A 17,914-nucleotide genomic window follows, 5' to 3' on the forward strand; every position below is an offset into this window, starting at 1 on the left:
GTTATGTGTATAATATACTTTGAGTCTGTTATCAACATCTTTTACATCTTCAAAATGGGTTTCACTCTTGTAGACAATCTCTAGTGAGGTTTCCCTCCCCCTCCTAATCTTTCCCTTTGTAATCTTACCATGTTAGCACATATATTTTAATTCTAATACAATAAATGAGATAAGATATCTTTGCCTTTTGACTGATTTGAAAATGGGGGGCTGAGACATTACATTTTCACCTGTTTGGGAGCAACCGTAAGGTGACTTCAATGACTGACACATTTCCCACAGTGATTTTGAATTAGCAATATATCTTGGCCATTCTTAGAGATGACTTTTCATAGTTACTGTACATAAGCATTGAGTCATTTTCATTAAAAATGGACATCTAAAATGGAAAATGAGACAAATTTCATTATACACCCTGATAAAATCTCTAGTGAGGATTTGTAATGTATATAGTTGCCTGCAATTGAAAAACATTTGTGGGCTTCTAAAGTACGACCTTTAAATTTACACCAAATTAGTTCATTAGTTCTTGGACAGAATAGCATTAACTTTCTACTGTAAATAACGCATTTGAAAACACATATTCAACCAAGGTAGATGCCAGTAGTAAGCTATTCTGTGACTGAGTGTTACAAAACTGTGAGTCGAATGGAGTAGGAAAAAAAATACTATTCAGGAGAAAAATTTGGGTGGAGTAACAGGAAAGTTTAGAAAAAAGAAGGTCAGAGAAGTGACTGGGAGTGGTTAGAAAGGGCTTTCATAGTGAAAAATGCCTTTGGTGCTGGAGACTTTTCTATTGTCTTATTTTATATTGTCTTATTGTGTTATTATCTTTTTAATAGATCTTTCCCTCACAAGCACACAGAAAAGGAAAACAGAATAAAGGTTATTACTAAGTATATGGTTCCCTTCTTGCCTCAGTATCCACCATCTTGCTGTAGCAGACAACAGTGTATTATTAGTAAGAGGCATTTGAAGGATGTTGGTTTGATAAAGTATAACCCCTAAGCCACTTCCCCTAACATGATCTTTCTAATATCTTCAAAAAGTGTCTGAGGCTTATCTGGTTCTAATCTTGTCTGGCAATGTGACAAATGCCTCAGGGAAGTGGGAAGGATATAACCTGTCTTCAGAGATTTATAGCATTTCAGGCATCACAAATCCTGGAAGACATTTTCGTTCTTTTGGGGGGTAGGATTCTATTAATATTTTTTATATTATTAACACAAGTTAGCAATATTATTACGGGTTTTCAGAACTGCCAATGGTACATGTGTTTCTTGCATGAAGATGGTGCTTGGGACCTGCCAAGATTAAGGGAAATTTTTTCCAGAATCAGATGCACATCCATTCTTGCCTACCGTTGCTTGTGAACAGTAGTGGCCGTGTGTGAGGTGACTGTCCAGTGTTGGGGGTACTGACTTCAGCCACGGCAAAGCACAGATGTAACTAAATAACTGCCTAGTCCAGAATTAACAAAAGCTTGCCTTTAATGGAAAATTGGATCACTTTATTCTCTCTCTCCCACACTCTGTCTCTGGCATTATTTCCACACTCTTCAACAAATAGTCTCAGACAATAGAAATGGTATAAATAAGTTTGAATACTGAGTTCAAAGACTAAGAATATCTAAATGTTGAATGATTTCCCATTTTATCTGTGATATTTAAAAATTTATATCTCCACTTTGTTTGAAGAACTTGTTCCTATTTATTTCTTTTCCAGCGTATATAGAACTAATGGTTAGCACATTAATTTTGTGAAGCAATGTTTAGGGAGCATGGATACAATTGTTTTGCTTGCCAGTGATTTGTGTATCGTATAACACCTTCAGCACAGGCTCCAGACTTTGCACCTGGAATGTACTTCCCCTGCTGTGAGAATGTGGTAAAAACCTGTTTAACTGTGGTCAATCAAATCAGGTAAAATCAATACTGGAGCCAAGGGCAGGTCGGTAGCCTATATCTAAGGGAATAGAGATCAGGAAGTTTCCCTTCCCATGGAAAGTCTTAAGTAGGTTTTATTTTGGTACATTTTAATTAGGAAGGAGCATTTAAGCATCTTGACATCAAAATAACTCTTCTAAATAAAAGACCTCTGATGGCTAAATGGATTATATAGGGTAACATTATTTTCTAAAAGCCACCAGGAAACAGAGTGGCTGTTGAAATGAGAGATGATATTAGTGACAAAGAAGAAAAGGTGATTGCTTTGAAGGAGTTTCAGTGCATGTCTAGCACTTCACATAGACCTGAACTCATTGTCCTTTGATTTTCTTTTCTTTCAAACTACTTACTGCTCCCAATTTCTCAGTTTTCTACAGAAATTTACCCTCTACACTGCAACCTAAAAGCTAGGACATCTCACAAATGAAAAAAGACGTGTAAAATAAATCATTCAATTCAGTACGCCTGGTTAAATGTCAGATTAAGAAAAAAAATCCTGCCTATTTGGTAACTATTTGACTGCCTAAGAAAATTAACTAATTCAATATACTTGTACTTCCAACAGTATCTTCTGCCTTCTCAGTTTAGCTTCCCTTGGCTGTGGCTTATACCATATCAACCGTATACATCAGCTCTGGCTCCTATATGGGAAAATGAAGTTCTTTAAAAGAATATAAGGTCGTAAAAGCCAAGAAATAGCACTTTATTACTTTCTGTAAGAAGACTTTTAAAACAGAGCGTTTCTTTGTAGCTTAGTGACCCAAAGGCAAAAGTGGTGCTTGTCCAGTGAGCCTGTGGTCCAGCGCCCACTGCCGGCTGGCATCTCCTGGTCCCGGGAGAGCCACTGGGGACCCAGACAAGCCGCGTCCTGTCGGAGACTTTCACCGCATTTTCCACAACAGCATCGGAATTTTCCTAAGGCACTTTCACATCTGGAATTTTAAAGAAAGTTTGCCCTTCAATAAAATGGTAGTAAATCTTAGGAAACATTGTGCCGTTTTTGTTTTAATTAACCTGGCATTTCTCTCGTAAACCATTAACAAATTATTGGTTGTTCCCTCCATTTTTCACCCTTAATGGTAATAATGGACAAAGAGAAGAATTATGAAATGCTCTTTTGTACTTTACTTTTGAATTAAGGTGGCATAAGTGTTTCCCAGAATATCTTTCCATTTCTAACACAAGAATATGTGTGCACTAAAGTGTAAATATTACATTTTATTTATGCAAAATAGTATTACTTTATTATGAAGATGTAGCATTTGTATGATTAAACAAGATTGAAACACATTTCTAATGGGCGGCTCGTGTGTGACATGCCTTTATCCAGTCTTTAGAGACACTGTCTTACTTGGAAGCCTGATTTGGAGGCTGTCATCACAGTATGCCAGTTACGAAGCATGTGAAGTCTCTCTCTAAAAGCCAATTTTAATGACTCCAGCTTGCTATTAGAATAGTTTAATCAAATTCTGAAAGTGACAGTTTCTTATTTTAAAATGTCAAAGCTGTTCAGTTTTTGATTGAAAAAATTGTGATGATTTTGGAATAAGTATTTTAATGTGTGTGAGGAACCTTTTTTATATAGAGAGAAAAACTTTGCATGGTTACATAAAGCAGTCATGAAACCTAGAATTTTGATTTGCCAGTTTTATAAAAACAAAATGACTCCCACAGAAAGCTCGGAATTGTAACAACTCAAGTATTCCATGTGTCACAGATGACATAAGGAGGGATCGAGCCCTTCCAATCCCTAAAGCATCTTTTAAGTAAACATGGACATCTTTAAAAAGAAAGCATTTGCAGAAAGGAAGAGAGGGTGGTGTGTGAATAGGTGATATAAAATCTGGAGTTCCATTTGCTATTTTGATTATTGACTTGCCCCTTGTTTTTAAGGGAAGCATATGTGGGGGGCAGGGAGTTGCTAACTATGGCTCCTCTCCTGCTCTGATATAATGAGAGACCTGAACTACATGAGCCTGCAAGTTTGGTTAGAACCTGAAATGCATTTTCCAAGGTCATCAAACAAGGTGACCAGTCACAGTTGGCTTGCTTCCTTCATTTGTCCCTTCCTTCATCCATTTAACAAACAGTAATTGAGTGGCTCCTCAGGCCAGGCACTGTCGCAGGCCAGCTCACAAAAGGTTTAAGCAGAATGAATATGTGTTGAATAAACTGGCTTTATTTATAGAGCATTCACTGTTGTCTTGAACCCTCCCCAAGGCTTAGCTCTTTGCAGCTCAGACGAGCTATTCTGTGGCTGAGTAGCATCCAGCAGTCACCACTCTGGTAACAATTAGTGGCCTGTTCTTGGTCTGTGTCCTACACTGGGCCATCAGCTTTTTGGAGGCAGGGCAGTGTCTCCTTCTAGCCTGGGTGCCTGGCACATTGTAGGTGCTCTGCAATATTTGCTGAGCAAATTTCTGCATTATCCATTTAAATCCTCTTTTGAAACTCATAATGGAGTTATGTGTAGAAACTGGGAAGTCAGGATTGACCGTATAGACTTCTTGACTAATTGTAGAAGTCATTTGTTCAGTCATTTAATAAAGATTTATTGAGGTCCTACTTTGTGCCAGACCCTATCTCTGTATAAGTGTCAAGAGGGGAGAGCTCAGACCTGGAGCCACGCTGTGCTTGTTTGAATCCCGGCTGCCACACTTGCTAGCTGGCAGATTGCAGGCGGGTCATTTAATCTCTTCTGTAGAGTGGGGGTAATAATAGTCCCTCCACTACAGGGTGTTGTAAGGATGAAATTAATTGCTTTATATCCAGTGCTTAGGTCCTGTGTGGGTAGTAGTTATTACTGTTGGTGGTTATTAGAGCAAAGGTGAGCATGCTGTGAGATGAAGCTGGATAGGTCGGAGGACCACATCTCCCAGTTTGGGGCCTCATCCTCTACCCTAGGAAGCCATCAAAACCTTCAAGCTGGGGCACGGTGGTGGTGAGGTCTGTAGCGTTTTGCCTCTGCCAAGGCCAGAGAACCTCCTTCAGTGAATTCAACAAGCACTTGCTTAAGGCACCCTTGTAAGTGGCCACTTGAACATAATCAATAGGGCTTTATGTCTGAACCACAGAAAAGAATATGGATTGTATTCAGGCACTAAGTGGGCTGGTACATGTTTGCTTACCTTCCAAGTGGAATTAAGAGATACATAATATTACGGACCTACCTTCAGGCTATTTGTAAAGAAAATCAAATTTGGTGATTAAATGCTGAAAGGTGTAATTCTTTTTACTTTCTGGGTTCCCTAGAATAATGAAAGGTTTATATGCGCTAGGAATAAGAGTAAGGTTGTTGCTAATTCTGAGTAACCATGTAACATACAAAGAAAATACTGTATAGCAATAATGGTTATTCTAGAAGGATCCTAGAGGGACGATTTTAAAAAGCTCTTCTTGAATAAGTAAGCTTTATTTCTTACTGTTAAAATGTTTAGACTCTATTATAACTTACAAATACTCATGTGTCACATTTCAAAATTATGTGTTAGACCATAAAAAAAATGAGAAAAAATTTAACCCTGAGCTCTTGTGTCATTTGAAACTTGAAAATACATTGGAAATAATTATTTTTGTACATTCTTATTTTAAAAATTAATTATATGTATGTAGTAATCAGTACATATGTTGTGAAAGATTTTAAATTTTGGAGGTGGGGATAAGAAAAGGAAAGCAAAGAAACATTGCTAAACTGATTTTATAGTCCCACAGAAAGATTATTGTTTTCCACGTATTTAAACAAAATAATATTATTTAAACCCCCCAAAATATTTGGGCTAAGTTTATTCTATTTTCCTTTATAGTCTAACAGAATTTGTGTATTCTAAAGGAGTTTGAAAAACTTTTTTAAAGCTGCCCACTCAAAGCAATACTTTTAAGTGGACCTTCCCCTCCAAGTGTCTGTATTGCACTACCTAGTATGGTACTCTTCGTTAAAAAAAAGGTCTAGGTCCATTCTCTGTGATTCAGACTAGAGAAATTTTCATATTAATACCCATTATTGCCCAGTGCCTTAGGGAAAGAGTTGATGAAGGGAACTTGAACCTGGGTTTTAGGGAGAAAGTTCCGTATTTTAAAACCTACACCTCGAATGGGACTTGGATTTGTTGACATTAATAAATGCATTCCCTTTCTTCTCTTGGGTTTGGCTAAAAGTCTTTTTTGAACTTGGAGCTTCCCATTTTAGTAGGCATTTGCCTTGCTTCCTGTGATACTTTTGCTGTCTTACAGGTTTCTATTAATAGTTCCTCCACTGAATAATTTGTGAACTGTTAACGGGTCTAAAAGGGAAATACAGAAGTCATCTCCCACCTTTGGAACGTCTTAGTCCAGACTCCTTTTTAAAGGATTATTAGGGAAATAAATTTCCATAGTTTTCTTGGAAATAGTGTCTTTCTCCAACCACAATTCTGGTCATTTTTATACTATTTAATTCTAAAAGTTTCCATGTAAAAATTGAGTTATTTTACTTTTTTCTGGTTTGTTCATTTTATTTCCTAATTTCTTAACAGTAAGAATGATAGGTACTGTGTAATGAGCACTTAATACATGCAAGGCTTACATGCATTATCTCTTTTAATCTTTACAATGATAAGCAAAATGAATTCAGTTCTAAGACCCATGGTAGTATCAGCTTATTTAATGCTTACATAACTTGATGAGTATTTTTATTATCACCACTTTTCAAAGGAGGAAACTGATGCAGACATTCAGTGATTTGCCCCAGGTCACCTAGGGTAAGTGGCAGCACGGGGGAGGCACCCTGGTCCCTCTGACTCTAGAACCCATATGCCTTTTGATGACATAATACAATGGACATATTTGTTTGAAACTTTTTTAAAAAAGAAACTGAGGGTGGCATATAAATATTCATATTCTAAAACACCTCTTCCCTCTTTGCCAAAAGATTTGTTGTGTTTACTCAACTTTAAAACAGGGTCTTTGTGTACATTTCTGATAGAATGGCTGCTTGTGGTACTGCACACAGCTACCTCAGCCCAACTCTTTCAACTTCCTCCCTGGATTCCTTTTCAAAAGAAGAGAGAGGATGCCTTCTTTCTGGCAATGATGCCCCTGGCAGGGATGATCCCTCAGCAATCTTGATGATTCCTAAGATTTTCCTGCTAGTTTCTACCGTAAGACTGGCCATAATGATAATAAGAATAAAAATGACAAAGATAACTCATATTTGTGGGCACTTTCTCTGCTCCAGGCCCTGGACTAAGCACTTTTCATACATTATCTTTTTTGATTTTCACAGCCCTCTATGGTAGATACTATTATTTTCTCCATTTTACAGAAATAGAAAATAAGGTGTTACGACATTAAGTAACTTTCTTAAATGTATACAGGTAGTGAATGGCTAATGGAGATTTCAGTCAGTGTCTGTCATACTTTGCGAAACCCATCTTCTTAACCCCTCTGCTGTTCTGTAGGTTAAGGACCACAGTAATAACTAGTTAAACATTGTAGAGCCAACGTGGGTTTTTTTGGTGGGCTGGAGTGGTGAGGATTAGCTGTTTCTTACCAACTGGTTTTAAAAATTCAAAATCCTTCGTTACATTGGTTAAAAACTGGATGGTCTTTGCCTATGAAGTTAACTGGGCTCTAGCAGTGGACGCATACAAAAGCAGACAGTCAGCTGGCTTCTTTTCGGAAGGGAAGATGTCCAAATAAACATCTCCTCCGCCCTTGGGCCACACACACACAGAAGAAACTGGCTTGGAGCTCTTGGCCCAACATGTGTGTTTCTCTTTCCTCTATTCTCCTCCTGCTTTATTTATTTGCCACCATTCAGAGATGGCACCCTTATTCTTTACAGGTGGATCAATATTTACAGCCATTCAGAGGAGACGTTGGCTCTTCCCATTTTCTAGGCTGCCGTGTAACAAAAGCTGCCTGTTTTTCTTCACATCTGCTAGCAGAACTGCAGTTAGAATTAGCAGGAGCTTTGAGAGATGGCCAGTTCAAAGGAATTTTGTTTGGAGCACTCAGCCATTTTCCTGTTTGCTAGGAGAGGGAAATATCCCTCCGCACACAGGCATGAGACCCAGAGGCGGGTATGTGGTTCAGAGTGGACATTTATTTCTCATCTTTATTTTTTTTCTCATGATCACCTCAACATTCTGATGTGTGATCACAGCCATCTGTACAATTATAGCTATTTAACCTACCGTAAGTTTAAAATTGAAGGTTGCATAGGTACATATTAACAAGGGTGGTGCTGATAAATTTTAAAAACCCAGCATTTTTAAATTAATGAATGTGATTGGCTTTAATTTAAAAAAATATATATGTATGTCTAGCAGGCTTCCTCAATAAGATGCTGACTACAGCACATGTTTCCTCAAATAATTGCAGAGCTCAGCTTTATCATTAAGCAGATGGTTTCTATTAATTCCCAAGGAAAGTAAATGATTGCAATTAACCAAATACTCAAAACTTGAGGATTTCAGAGTTCAGTCCTGCGATTTCCAGCATGATTCTGTGTGTCACCCTTTTCTTCAAGGGATGCAAAGACAATTTCATAACATCTCCCATTTTATAGGGGGGCTTTGAATGTAATTTTGAGAGTTCTCAAAGCTAAGACGGTGCTAAATCTCTGTTGCCTGGCTGGTTCTAAATTTTTGTGGTATTTTTGTTGTTTTGGTAGTAGAGAAGGGGTTGAAAATATTCTAGTTAAATTTGAGTACCAGCAGGGTGGAAAAGAGTTCCAAAACCCTGTAAATTCAGGTAGTACCATAGAAGTCATTTCTTTTAAACAAATGCTCCTTTGCTTCCTTGCCCTGTTGTACAACATGCGTGAGTCTATTTCATTGGCTTGACAGTTTCAAAGAAAAGATAAACTGTTGGAGAATATCCCCATGCAAGTCCACCCCACCTCCAATTAAATAGACTAATGTTCGCAGTGGATTTCTTCAGACTTGTTGATTTTAACCAAATAATATCGATTCCTCTCTTTTTCATTTTAAAATTAGTCATTTGCTTGACAAAGTTTTGTTTGGGTGGGCGCTGTGTGCAGGATGCTAGAGCTGGAAGGAAAAAGGTTTTTGTTCCTGATTTCAAGGAGCTTACAAAGCAGGTGCAAAGACAGACATTGTAAATTGTCACAGTTCTAGGGTATACATGGATGGGGAGCATCTCAGCACATGGGCAGGTGTCAGTAAAGAATCAGAGCAGAGAAAGGACTTGAGCTAAGGCTAGAAGGATGAATAGAAATGTTCCAAGTTGTCAGCACAGTGGGAGAGAAGAGTGTTTGCAAGGCAGGGAGGCCCCAAATCAGGGTGAGTTCCGGGACCTCTCAGGTAATTAGATGTTGTCAGGATGCAAATTTCAAGGAAAGAGTGTTGGAAGCTCAGGTCAGACTGGTCGGCTGGGGCCAGGTAATGATGCCCTTTTCTGCCTTGCTAAAAAGGAGTTGAGATTTTTATCCTGCAAGTGAGACTCTTTGTGGCAGCAGTCTGGAGAATATATAGATTAGAGGAGGTGAGACCAGACTGGGGAGATAGTGACCCATCCATTAAAGAGTCTAAGGAAGAGACAGAAGTCCATGGGGACTTTCAGGTTTCTGGTTTAGGCCACTGTTGGGAGGAGGCATGCATATCCTATGAGATAGACTGTGGCAGGAGAAAGGAAAGGGTGCCTAGAGTCACCCAGGTGGAGATGGTCAGTAGCAGTGGGGTGGAGGATGCGGGCATTACACCGTCCCAGGGCATAAAGGAGACTTTGAGTCACTGGGAGCCCCACTCTGAGAACTCTGCATGTGACCCATGCAACTATGTCAAGATCAGCTTAACAACAACAGGTATTTTAACCCGTTTCCCTCTTGTGTTTCTTACACTCTTTATTTCGTATTCTCACAAACCCCCATTTGGTGTGGATTCTGCTTGTAGCTTGTTGGATGTACGTTCTTACCTCTGACCAGCTTCAGCAAGACCCCTCGATGCCACGGGGGCTTGGGAACCCTGGCGGATGAGGAACGCTGGGATGGGCGCCAATTGTTCCTTAATGTTACTCCTCATACCTTTATTCTAGCTTCCTGTGGGGAGAGGCGACCTTATCTAGAAAGTTATAAGCTGCACAAGTTCTCTCCCTTCTTCTTACTCCAAATCAGGGAACCTTCTGAGACTCTGGTTTGCAGCTTTATCATTAGTTTAAATTGTAGATGGGGATTGGATAGGCCAGCACATTCTTTCCATCTGAAATAATGACCTTCCTCTTCCCCACCTCCTCTCCGGAAAACTGACCTTTAGGGCCCAGCTCAAATTCCCCCTCCTCTTTGACCGCACCTCCTGAAAGGGAGCCAGCCCTTGCTCCTTGGAACTTATTATTCTGGACCCTTTATTCACCACTTAGCTTATACGGTCTTGTGTAGTTAGTTATTCTGGTGTGCGTGACTGCTGTGTACTCCTAGATGGACTGTCCTCGGGGGAGGACCCTGGATTGTCCTTTTTGTCGCCTATATTACGCTTATGCTTAGAAAGCACAAATACATACTTTTCTGTTAATATATTAGGGAGATTTAAAGATAGAGGATATTTTTCTACTACATATACTGTGAAATTTAACCTTGATTTTCTTCTCTCATAAATTAAAATTGTCAGTTATAAATATCGCTGCCTTCATTAGGTACATAATACTGTTAATCTGAGAACCTTGAAAGTAGGTTTATCCAGTTCCCGGTTTTTAATCTGAATTGTTCTAATAATGGTAGCTCATACTTTCTGAGCCTCACACATTTTATCCCATTTGGTTTTTAAAAATAACATTGTGAATTAGGTGTATTATTTTCTCCATTTGGCAGATGGGGAAGCTGGGCCTCAGAGAAGAGAAGTAACCTATCCTGAGACACACAGGTGTCTACAAAGCTCCAACTCCACATCCTGGGGTTTTGTCTATTGCATTGTGCGACTGGCTCTTGTGTGTCTATTACATTACATAACTGCCCAAGTACTTCCTGGGTATCTGTTGTTAGCCTCTGTTAGAAATGGGTAAAACCATCTGGCTCCCAATCCCTTGCTCTTTTGACCACCGTGCACCACTTCCTATTATCAGCACTTGCTAGGAAGATGCCTCAAGTGGAGGTTTGAAAGTAGCTCATTCTTTTCTTTTTTTGCATTTTTTATTTATTTATTTATTTTTGTCTGTGTTGGGTCTTCGTTTCTGTGCGAGGGCTCTCTCTAGTTGCGGCAAGCGGGTCCACTCTTCCTCGCGGTGCGCGGGCCTTTCACCGTCGCGGCCTCTCCCGTTGCGGAGCACAGGCTCCAGACGCGCAGGCTCAGCAACTGTGGCCCACGGGCCCAGATGCTCCGCGGCACATGGGATCCTCCCAGACCAGGGCACGTCCCCTGCATTGGCAGGCGGACTCTCAACCACTGCGCCACCAGGGAAGCCCCGAAAGTAGCTCATTCTAAGAGCCTCCCCATTCTGAGATTCAATGTTATAAAAGCTAGACATACAAGGGAAGTAATATTACAGGGGGTAGAAATTATTCCAGCTACGGAAAATAATTTCAAATCTGCTCCAGATTGCTCCTGTAAGTAATAATACATGAATACTTGGAGCCTGCAGCTAATTACCAAAAAAAAACCAAAAAACAAAACTCAGGGTCTATTTTGTCAGAACTATTAACAAGTAATCAAAATGGCTGGTTTCAATTTCTTTCTTTCTTTTCTCTTCTTGCAAAATAGTTGAAATGCAATGAAAGTGAAAGGCCCAAAGACACACAACAACAAAACACAGAGAGAGAGTTCTTGGAAAATTCACAAAGCTACATAACTCAGCCAGTAAATTTAAGAGTTTTAGTGCCTTGTTAGAAAATTTGATGCTGGTTGAAGTCAGCTTGAGAAATTCTCAAGTACTAAATGGAAGATTTGCCACTTTAAAGGGTTCCAAGTGAAGAAGAATATTTAATTCTTTCATCAGTTTGCCTCAGATAGTCCCGAAAGCTGGATAATACAAAGAGGCAGCAGCAAGTCAGGTGAAAAATTCCTTCCATTGTATGAATCTGTTTTCATTTAACATTTATTAATGTCCACTACACCTATTTTGTCTTTGTATAACATAATTTTGTCTGTGATTGATTATCCATCCATTTCAAATTTATGGGTACTGTGATTTAATTAACTTTACCCTTAAGCAATGTGTTTTGAGACATATTAATGAGGTGGGAGTCTTTTCAGAGTACTCATAACTTATACTTTTTTTTTTGGCTTAGCATCAAACTTTGAAATTCTGTGAGGCAAAGGGCTGAATTCTGAGCCTGCATGACTCCAGGGAAGGTCTCCCATATATTTTCAAGCATGTTTGCTCATCATTGTTTAGAAAAGACTACTTTCTCACATCTAAAGTAAGAAAGTAGAGATTTCTTTCTCTACTGCCAATTAAGAATTTACTTGAAAAAAAAATCTTTGGGCTGCAGAGATGTTTTTACTGAGTCCTTTAAATTAGTTTCATGACATTCCTCTTTTAAAAATATTTTAATGTGTTGAATTTTAATGTTTTCTAAGAACATACTAAAACAAAATATAAATAACCAACTTAATGTATGTGATTTGGGGAAATTAGGTATTTCTGCTACATTCTGCTCAATGCATACTTGCTATGAGAAACTGCAGAATGCATCCTGGCTTTATGCATTTGGATATCTATATCATTCATCCAATGACATTCAACAGTATTTTTAAGGCCCACTAACCATGTGCTAGTTGTTGTCAAAATTCAGTGTGGTCACTTTAGGAGTTCACGTTCACTTCTCCTCCAAAGCCAGTAATAGGAAAAGCAGCTAATCCTCATCTACTATAAGAGGAAGTCAGAGATAATGACTAAAATTTTTAAATTAAGTATAATAGTTCTACATATTATTTAGAAATATGGAGGTAAGTAGTGGAAGAAATAACTACAAGAGTTAAAAGTGGTTGACTCTGTTGGCCAAGGGCGGCCAAATGACTACTGTTTCTGTTGTGAGCCTTTTAGCACTGTTTTGCTTTTAAAAAGTGTATGTGTGTCTGTGTGTGTATATAAAACTTTGATAAAATAAACATTTTAAAAAGCATAACTAATTTTACCAGATGGTTAGCATTGTTCTTAGAGTTTTGGGTAGAGATTGAATTCTGTCCATATCGTGATGGAACTCCCCTGTCCTGCAAAAGGTAAGGCCCACCATCTTTACTTGGCAGGTGGAGGAAAAGGCTTGAACCTGCGGTTGGGTCCATGAATGTGACACTGGGAGGTGGGAGTAGGGCAGATTTGGCTCACCAGATTCCCAACCCAAATAATGAATGTTGCAGGAGGATTTTAGTTGGTAAAACATGATAGATTTACAAACATAACATAAAAAATAGCTACAAAAATTGAGAAATTGTTGAGGAATAGCATATCTACATAGTACCAAAAAAATTATGTATACTAACGATTGACAAAAACAAAACAAAGTAAAACGAAACCCACTTTTAAAATGGAGAAATACAGTGCTCACCAACTAAACCAAGTGATCACTCTGAAATTCAGTAACAGTGGGGCAATCTTATATGTTTCTTGATGTGAAGCAATAGGAAGCAACGTGAGCACTGTGAAACAATGTGAAACATACCACCACCAGTGAAATCTTCTTTCCAAGAATCCAATCAAACCTGACACAGGTTACAGGAAATGGAGGGGCTAGCAGAATATGTTAAAAGACGATATAAGGAAACAACCAAATCCAGAATGTGGCCCTTCTAGAAGACAACAGTTGTGATGCTTCGAAAAGCCAGTGTGATTTAAAGAAATGATGGGGACACTATTCTAGTCTAAAAGGTCTAAAGAGACCTAGTGACCAAACGCAGTGTACCACTTTGTTCGGATCCTGGTTAGGTGAGGAAAAAGCTGCTATTAAAACATTTTAGGGAATTCCCTGGTGGTCCAGTGGTTAGGACTCTGCACTGTTACTGCTGAGGGCCCAGGTTCAACCCCTGGTCTGGGAACTAAGATCCCACAAGCCAAGTGGCGCAGCCAAAAAAAAAAAAAGAAATTGAAAAACAAATTGAAAATTTTGAATAGAGATGAAATATTTGGTGATATTATGAAAAATTATATAAAAACCCTAGTTTTATAACCTTACTTCCTTTGACAGTGTAGAAAATAAAACCAAAGGCCACAAGAACCACACCTTGGTGAAATCTAGTGCTGCCACAGCCGAGTTCTCAGTGCTTCCCTCCCCACAACCGTTTTCTCGCCCTCTGCCCACAGAATGACATGGATGGAGTTCCTACCTCTGCCACGTTGCTGGTTTTCTTGGGCATGCCATCTTCCCCTCAGACCTTCATTTCTTGACAAGATAAAATAACTGTACCAACCTCATGAGGACCATGGTCAAGTGAGTTCTGTTATGACCTTGTAGATGGGACAGTGCTATGCACATGTGCAGTGTCAAGCCTGTTTCTCTTCCTTGCTCCAGGTCGCCCCCCTGCCCCGTACCTATGACTGGAGGGGGCCTGGATTTTGTTACTGACTAGCACTGTCATAAACATCTTAAACGGGAATGTGTCCACCGCCCTCCCTTCAGAGAAAGGTCACCCTGATGCGGGGAGTGTGCATATCAGACCCCTTCTCACCTGACTGTGCTGATACACAAGCCCTTTCTTTGGCTGATGATGGGAGCTTGGCCAGCCTGAGCGATTGTTACTGGGACCACTGTCTCTTGTCCCTGATGAGGAGAACGATTCTTGTTCTTTCTCAGTCAGTTCTACGCTCAATAAGAAAAGAGAGGAATTGACATGATTCTTGTGTAGGCAACAACCAGACTAGATACTGAAGGACAAAAACAGTCCTCTTTGTGAACTAAGTCAAATTTTCCCCCTATGCAACATAAATTATGTATTTGTCTACTTCTACTTCGTTCTGAGCTACTTGGACCTCACTTCAGCAACCCCATGACTGAAAGTTTTCTTCTAGAGGAGTGTATCTAATGTTACTGACTCAATCTGGATATTGATACTATATTTATTGAGATTGTACTTCAGTGTCTTTGAATCATTTTCTCTCTGAGTAGGGGCTATAGAGCATTTCCAGGTGAGCAGATAACATACTTGTTTTGAAAAAACAAATCCCCAAATACATCTTTTATTTCTCTCATAAATGGATATTTTTTATATCTTAAGGGAAGATTTCTAGATACAAACACAAAGTAAGAGGTCTTAAAGGAGCTTGATGAAAGTGAAGGAAAATATTTCATGGCCACTGAGCTATGATATATCCCTTTCAGACCTAGTAAAAATAATTAAGGTTCATTTAAAGCTTACTGTGTGCTACATGCTTATTTACTGTATCAAGTGCCATATGATCAGTATTGCATTAAATGCTCCCAGCAATCCTATTCTCATTCCCATTTTACAGATGAAGAAACTGAGTCTTAAAGAGAGAGCTAATTTTCCTAAGGCTGACATGATGAGGAGACTGAGTGGAGAATTTGTATGCAGCCAGTAACTCCGGACTCAAACTGTCAACCATCACACTGCTGCCATCTTCCTGCCAGAGAGCAGTCTACTCTCCTCCTAGGGGAAAAAATGCTGATTTAGTTGCCCTCCCCAAAATGAAGCGGGAGTTTGAGGAATCTTAGCACAAACTTTTATTGGCTTAGGTTGTGTAGCATAAATAAATTTATTGATTTAACTCTTGAAACATTTCCATCTTTTAATGTGTCCAAGAAGGTCTTAAACAAAACCAGGGAGGTTCACGACGTACTCGCAGTATAATTCCTGATGATCTTGACGAGGTGGGATGATTTTGTGTTGTACTGATAGCAGTTGATTTTCTTACACCGGCTCGAATGCCAACTGGAAGAGATATCAGATAGTCTTCTCTAGGACATTGGATTGTAATTACAGGGCTCTTCTGTTCCACTGCTTCTTTTACTTTCTCTGAAGTCCAAAATCAAAACCAGAACTCTAGCATACTTGACATTTCTTTCAGTCTTGTGCATTAATAAAACTTTTTTTTTCCTGTTGCTTTATAAGGAATACATTTAGAAAGGCACAAAGGACTCATTTCTTTAGAAGCTTAATGCATAAATATGTGACTTTTAGATACAAAAGTGATTGAACTCTTAAACCTAATGCAAAGTTGTTAATTAATAACTGACTACATATAGTAATCACTGAAATTTCTAGGAAAATGGAAATTGCTGATGGAAAACTATGATAAGAATTATAGAAGTGCCTGCTCATACCAAGACAGCTGTCAGCTGTCCCATTAAGAAAGGGTGCTCTGTGTTTCCAGGCTAGGAAATAAGGCCACAGTAATTTAAAGACAGAGATAAAATTTCTGATTGTATTATTTTTGTAAATATTTTAATCATTTTCTAATTTTAGAGACAACTTGGATATTCAATTGTACTTTCAGGAGACTATTTAGCATCCATTCAGCTATCAAATATACCTTATATATTTTTTCTCAACTATTTAAAAATTATTTTAAATATGTATGCTTTAGTAAAATTCACAATTCAATTTAAAGCCATTAAATACAATTAATTTCTATGTGTTTTATTGAAGTTGACATAGTACAGCTACCAGTGTCTCACTTTTGGGAAATCAAAGTCAATGAATGGTTAGATCAAAGACCTGGTGTCTTTTAAAAAGAAAAAGAGGGAATTTCCTGGGTGGTCCAGTAGCTAGGACTCCGTGCTCTCACTGTCGAGGGCCTGGGTTCAGTCCCTGGTCAGGGAACTAAGATCCCACAAGCCGTGTGGTGTGGCCAAAAAAAAAAAAAAGGAAAGAAACAGTTTATGTGTATGTGTTTATGTGTAGCATTGCAGTAACTTGCACCAAATATAATGCACTTATAGATAGGAAAACTTGCTCCTGGTCTATCCCTACGTTGTGCAGTCATGATGAGGGATGGGAAGTATAAGATGTGTTGCTCTATCTTAAGCAGCTTAAAATCTCATGGGGCAGACAAAAACATCCTACACATTAAACTGTTAGGACACTAACTCTTGCAGTATTAACTGCAGTATTGAACCAGAACCTTGACACTCCATACTCCCAAGTGTGGTCCTCAGACCCAGGGCAGTTCTGTGACGGAAGCTTATGAGGATCGTATAATGTCAGGCCCCATCCCGACCTATACTGTATCAGCACCAGCATTTGTACATGACCCCCACAGATTGAGTGCTATGCCTATTAGAGTTTGAGAAGTGCTGAGCTGGAATAACGCAAGCAGTGTGTTTTAGATGCCACAGCACTGTCCAATGAACTTTCTGCAATGATGGAAATAGTCTCTTTTCTTCACTGCCCAATACAAGAGCCACTAGCTTGTGTGGCTGTTGAGCACTTGAAATGGAGGTAGTGCAGCTGAGGAACTGAATTTTTAATTCTAAATTTGAACTTAAATAGCCACATGGGGCTAGTGGCTACCGTATTGGACGGTGCAGGAGAAGAAAGCACTGGATGAAAAACCAAGAGATTTAATACTTGTTTCAGCACTAATGATATGGACCACCCTGGGGAAGTACCCTTAACTTACATTGCCTCAGGTTTGTCATCTGTAGATGATGGGTTGAATTAGATGATCGTAAAGGTTTTTTGTGTTTGTTTTGGGGTTTATTTTTTTCTTTTCTTTTTTTTTTTTTTTTTTTTTAGTATTACTGTTACAAGATAGCTTTTGTTGAAAGAATGCTTCTTTGAACAACTGAGTCTTGACATGGACATGCCATCTTTAAGAGTATATCCTGGGCAGAGTCAATAAAGTAGGAAGGAAAGATGGATTTATCTCCACGAAGGAGGAGAGCATAGTTTGGTACTCAGTACATACAGAATATTCAGAAAATGTCTTGTTCCCGCTTTATCCCCAAAGTCTAGATCACTGTCTGATACACAGTAAACACTCACTGTAAATTTGTTGCATAAGTGAATCAATGTGATGGTTAAATGACTGCTCAAATCATCAGAGTTGGTATTTAAGTCCTTTTGACTTGGTCCATTATTACT

General features: G+C 38.9%; 1 protein-coding gene and 1 non-coding gene across 7 annotated transcripts in view; both read left to right on the plus strand.

The window, feature by feature from the left end:
* PRICKLE1 (prickle planar cell polarity protein 1) overlaps nucleotides 1–17,914 on the plus strand; it is a 106,904-nt gene that overhangs the window by 23,291 nt on the left and 65,699 nt on the right. The window lies entirely within an intron of this gene.
* On the plus strand, nucleotides 13,837–13,909 carry TRNAN-GUU (transfer RNA asparagine (anticodon GUU)). Its single transcript has one exon. It is a non-coding gene; the product is annotated as a tRNA-Asn (tRNA).

Source organism: Eubalaena glacialis, chromosome 11 (genome assembly GCF_028564815.1).
Source record: "Eubalaena glacialis isolate mEubGla1 chromosome 11, mEubGla1.1.hap2.+ XY, whole genome shotgun sequence".
In the NCBI taxonomy this organism is placed as follows: domain Eukaryota; kingdom Metazoa; phylum Chordata; class Mammalia; order Artiodactyla; family Balaenidae; genus Eubalaena; species Eubalaena glacialis.